The following is a 6,229-nucleotide window of genomic DNA, read 5'->3' on the forward strand; positions in this document are numbered from 1 at the left end:
CACCTTGATTTAAATTCTTTCAGATAATTACTCAGAAGTGGGATTATTGAATCAGATGTTAGCTTTATTTTTAATTTTTTGAGGTAATTCCATAATATCTTCCTTAGGGGTTGTACCAACATATATTTCTACAATACCCCAGAGCTCCCTTTTCTACAGTCTCAATCACATTTATTTTCCTTTTTTAACAGCCATATTCATAAGGAATCTTAGATATTAGCCTTCAATTTTCCTCCTCCAGTGGTTTGTGGTGATGTTGTCATATACTTTAACCCTACTTTTATTAAAACACACACCATATATATTATTACTTTTATTTTTTAAAAATTTACCTTTTTAAGAGTTTTCAAACATAGAAAATTGAGGCATTTCCCATTCATCCCCATATTTACCATTTTCAATGTCTTTCTACTAAGGAGCTAAAGATTCCCATGTGTTATTACTTTACTTCTGCCTGAAGGACTTTCATTAAATGTTACTTCTAAGGCTAGCATAATGATCATAAATTTGCTCAGGTTTGTGATCTGAAAAATGTTTTTTGGTCTCCATTTTAGAATTGTATTCTCACTCATAGAATTTGTTTGACAGATATTTTCTTTTCAGTACTTAAAATATTCCACCACCTTTTCTTGGCTTATTTTGAGAAATCAGTTATCATTCAAGTGCTTGCAGCCCTGTATAACACATGTACTTTTTTCACTATATACTTTCTTTTTAAGACTAGTAGAGGAATTCCCTGGAGGTCCAGGGTCCACGCTTGCACTACTGAGGCAGGGTTTGAGTTCGGGTTCCATCCCTGTCACCGAACTAAAACCCCATAATTCATGTACCACAGTCCAAAGAAAAAAATGGCTAGGAAATCGTTTGTTTATAAAGTGTTTGATGTGGTCTTTTTGATGCTTTGCAGTTATAATTTGTTGTGCTCTTGATCTATGAGTTGCAGATTTCCTAACATTTGGACATTATTTGTTCACTGATTTGTTCAAAGATTTTTTCTTCCTTCCCTTCCTCACCTTCAGCACAATTATATATGTATTATATATGTACTATACAAAACATATGGGTTCCTTTTGAGATTCTCGTTGAATCAGCTCACTGAAGCACTGTTTCTTTCCATTCTTATTTTATTCCTCGTGATTTTTTATAGTTTTAGTTTGGATATTTTCAAGTTTCCTAGTCTTTTATATTCAGTTTTCTTTCAAGTTCCCTCATCTTTTTTCCTAAAACATGTTGTTAATTACTATCAGTGTACTTTTCTTGTCAAAACAATATTTTTCAAGCAAGCTCATGCTTTCCTCTACTTGAATGTATAAAATATAGTTTCACTAAGCATTTATATAATTTTTTTCTAATTCTATTATTTCTGTCATATCTGTTTGTTTCTATTCATTGATTTTTCTCTTCATTGTGAGTTATTTCTTCCTTTTTTGGCCCATACTTGCTAATTTTGGTTTGGTGTCAGACATTGTTCTTTTTCCCTTTAGAGAGTAGTAGATATATTTTTATTCCTATAAATGCCATTTTTTTCCTGGGTTATTTAACCAGAAGGATAAACCCAGTCCCTGATATGCAGTCAGCCCCAGAAGCTGAATTCCAGAGCAGAAGTCCTTTAAACTTCTCAAAATGCCCTTAAAATCCTGCATAATCGGGCTCTTTTGATTTCTCTGATCTCAGTTCCAAGAAAAATCTCAATTTAAACAACACTGTCCTATTTGCTTGAATATCATTATTAAGAGTATTAATATTTTAGTATTGCAGGCTGTTTCTATCTCATGGTCTAGATTACTCTTCTCACAGCTGTCGATAACATTGACTTCTTTATTTCCTTCAAGTTTTCACTTTCTTGCTCAGGAAGACATTTCCTAGCACACTAATATTGAATATTCCATTTCTAGAAAAATTTCCTATCCCTTTCCTCTAATTCTATTTTCTTCATAGTATATATCACTATCAGACCAATGATTTATGATTTGATTATCATGTTTTATCTTACCTTCCAGTTAACATATAGTATATCTTCCATGAAGACTGAGGTTTCTTTTTCTTCATGGCCCAATTCTATTTGGATAAAAGAGTTCCTGACACACATTAGGCAATCAATAATTGCTTGTTAAATATACTATACTTATATTTTTTAAAGGGAAAATACATTTACATAAACACTCTAAGGGATTATTTTATAATATTTGCAGGCAATTTTTTAGCTTTAGTCAAATTTGAACATGATCTAAAAATAAATATAAGGAATATTAAATGCACTGTCTGTGAAAATCTGAGGGAAGAACATTCTTGAGCAGAGGAAAAATGGAAATCAAAAATACACGAAACTTCATGGTGCTTTCAGGAAAGTTGCAAATGAGACAAAGAGTAGTAAAAAATGGAATGACAAATGTCTGCTGTGTGAAATTTGAATGCCCTTGAATTATATGCTATAGATTGTCAATATTACCTTACTCAGGATGAGAAGCCAGAGAAAATTATTGAGGCAGTTAAATTGCCTGATACATCTATTATTTTTTTCAAATGTAAAACTGTTGTGGAAAATGTATTTTGGAACTGACAGATAAACATTAGATTTTAATTTATGAAATTAAAGATACACTGCATATCTTTATCCATGCAAGAGAGGATGAACTGACTTACAAAGGCAGTGCATTAAAGATATTTGGAAGAAGAAGTCATAAGTAGGACATCTTTCCAAAAGCTTAGCCATCATTGTGAAGAAGCAATGTGATTTATTGGTAGCAGAGAATGAAGAGATGGTATCTGAAAAATAAGTGATAACTAAAGATAATAGTTGGAGAAGGAAATGGCAACCCACTCCAGTACTCTTGCCTGGAGAATACCTTGGACAGAGGAGCCTGGTGAGCTACAGTCCATGGGGTTGTAGAGTCAGACACGACTGACACACACACACACAAAGATCATTGTAGACCAAGGGAATAAACAAGTGCAAACAAAACAAGTTAAGATATTTAAGAGAAAGAAACAACCACAAAAATAAGGTCTTAGAAAAGGAGAGGGAAGAAGATGGATACTCATAGTAGTAACTGGCCACTCATAAAAGCTTTTCTAGAATTCAAAAATATTAAAAAGCATGGTTATATGATTTCCAGTCTCTTTGAAATTAGCAGTAACAACTAAGAATCAAAGGGTGGCTGCTGAATGCAATGAATTCTGTTTGCAAAATTAAGGATTTACTGAACTCCATGCCACTCCAGATATTAAGGGTAGTTGTTGGAATGACAAAGTTGGTTTAAGTCAGGTCACCTCCACTGTGGAAGAAAAATTGATTTGATGAAGTAGCTCCATAGGTGAAAATAATTTGCTGGCAACAATTAAGAACAGATAAAGTCAGACATTATTTTTTAAAATGCATGTTGTTAAAATGTGATATCATTTTGGTTATGATTTCTACTCCTCTTGTGTGAAACCTATAGGATGAAGCTATGTTAAGACATGTTCAGTTCACTTCAGTTCAGTTGCTCAGTCGTGTCCAACTCGTTGTGACCCCATGGACTGCAGCACACCTCCCTGTCCATCACCAACTCCCGGAGTTTGTTCAAACTCATATCACTGAGTTGGTAATGCCATCCAGCCATCTCATCCTCTGTCATCCCCTTCTCCTCCTTCAATCTTTCCCAGCATCAGGGTCTTTTCCAATGAGTCAGTTCTTTGCTTCAGATGGCCAAAGTATTGGAGTTTCAGCTTCACAATCAGTCCTTCTAATGAGTATTTAGAACTGATTTCCTTTAGAATTGACTGGTTGGATCTCCTTGCAGTCCAAGGGACTCTCAAGAGTCTTCTCCAACACCACAGTTCAAAATCATCAATTCTTCAGCACTCAGCTTTCTTTCTAGTCCAACTCTCACATCCATACATGACTACTGGAAAAACCATAACCTTGACCAAATGGACCTTTGTTGGCAAAGTAATGTCTCTGCTCTTCAATATGCTGTCTAGGTTGGTCATAATTTTCCTTCCTAGAAGTAAGACATGTTAGATAGTTTAAAATTGAGCCCCAGTGGCCAATGTGGACTTCCACATTAGTTGTTCTGAAATATCTGTGTAGGACTGGGAGTGTGTTGGGGTGATAAACTAAAGTCATCTCTTTAGATAGGAAGTTTGATGGCCAATGTACCACACTGGAACAGAAAGAACAACCAAAATCAAGACCTCTCCTCAGGAATAACCATTGCTCCTTAAAAAGAGCTAAGTGACTTGAGAGCTCTTCCCAGGAAAACCCAACTTTTGCTGTTGAGAGTTGTTGCAGAGACCCTGCCCTGGAAGCCCTGGGAGAACAGAGGGTGACCTCCCACTCATACTTGTTCCAAACCCATTGCCTGACCAGAGGCCACTGCTCCTGCTGAGATGCCTCTTTCTGGAATCCTCCTTGGTGTGGTTCTTACTTCATTGTCTCTACTTTGACAATTCTGTGTTGCATGCTAATAGTGTGTAATAAGCTAAGTGATTCACAAATTGAATGTTTGCTACTCTTTCATATACCTCCAATATATGATTCTTATCTGTATTACTTTGAGAAACACAAAATATCTGATTTAGGAGAAATTACTTGGTCAGTGGCTTCTAAATTCCACGTGCTCTAATCGTTCCTTATTGTTTGAAAGCAACGGTCTGTGTGCAGTAAATCTTACACAAGTGCATGTATTGAAGATAAAACTTCTCATAAACAGCTAAATAGCAAAAAAACAAAAACAAAAACAAAAACCAACAACAGCAGAAACATGAATCCAGGAAGCTGGCAATTTATTTTAAACAAGTTAAGTTTTAGAATCAGAAGGGTCTGTTCTGCCACAAACAACTTGTACTTGACTTTTCTGGGAACTGTATGCTTTTTATATAGATAAAATTCTGAGGTAATAGAGAAGCAACAGAAAAAGCAACAGTGAAAACCAAGCATTTCAGACTGTGGGTTTAAATATTAATACCTTAAAAATTATTAAATCTTGGTGGGACTATTCATTTTAATTTAAATATTTCTTTCTTTGCTTTTTAAGAGACACTTATAAGCCTTGAGTTCATATTTTCACTTGTCATTTGTTAAATTCTTTAAACTGAGAACTTAAGGAACTATTGTGTTAGATATTTAGATAAAAATGCAAAATCAGACAGTCATGTTGAAACAACTTGATATTTTTACAACTTTTAGTATGATCTGTGATTCATGGGGTCGCAAGGAGTCGGACACGACTGAGCAACTGATCTGATCTGATCTGATGAATTTGCAGTTCCAACAAGCTCTCGGTGATACTCATTCTGACAGTCTCATATACCACACTGAGTGAAAGTGGATTAGAAAATATAATTTGTTTAAATTTTATAGATGATACCATGATATTCAGATTTTAGTACACTTCATTATTCAACTACTATCAAAAAGGTACATTTTTATACAATTTCCTTAGAAACTTAGTAATACCAATTTTTTTCTACTATCCTGTATAATCATATTGTCACACAGCTTCCCTTGAGGAACACAAAACCCTAAAGATTTAAAGAAAGCAAATTCAATTCCAAAAAAAATACATCCAGTTACTATATGAAATATATAGTACTGAGCTCCATGATCATTTGACTTTGAAATAGGAATTTTTTAAGTACAATCTTAAAAGAGTACCAAATTTTCCTGAAAATTTGACTATACATTAAGACTTAAAATATTATAACATTATTTTAATAAAAGTGCAATTTAATAATTTGGATATGTTTATAATCAATGATGATTCCAAGTTACTATGCCATTTATCATCATTTATTAGACAATGGTAACATTTTTATTAGCTGTTATATTTTTGGCATAGACTTATTCCACCTTGGGCATGCATTTTATGAAGTAGGATAGATGGTATTCTACAGAAACATTTTTTACTATTCCATTTATTTTCTAACTTGGATAACTCAAGCATAGTTTTCCCTTTGTCTTATTCACACATGTCTAGGCTAATGCTGGGATTAACTTTTGATAACTCATTTGTTATTTGGTCACTCTACCAAACTATCTTCTATTGTAAAAATCATCCTGTTAAGTTCATTTATAAATCTGTTCATTTGGTTATTTCTTCTAATTATTTTTATGGAATGTTTTCACCCAAATATAACATTAATGTTCTACGGTTATTACTTTAATTATTATCTCACTGCATTTTCCCTATGTATCGCCAATCCTGTTCGTGATGCCAATTGTCTTCCTGTATCACACTGTGCATAT

Source organism: Bos taurus, chromosome 6 (genome assembly GCF_002263795.3).
Source record: "Bos taurus isolate L1 Dominette 01449 registration number 42190680 breed Hereford chromosome 6, ARS-UCD2.0, whole genome shotgun sequence".
In the NCBI taxonomy this organism is placed as follows: domain Eukaryota; kingdom Metazoa; phylum Chordata; class Mammalia; order Artiodactyla; family Bovidae; genus Bos; species Bos taurus.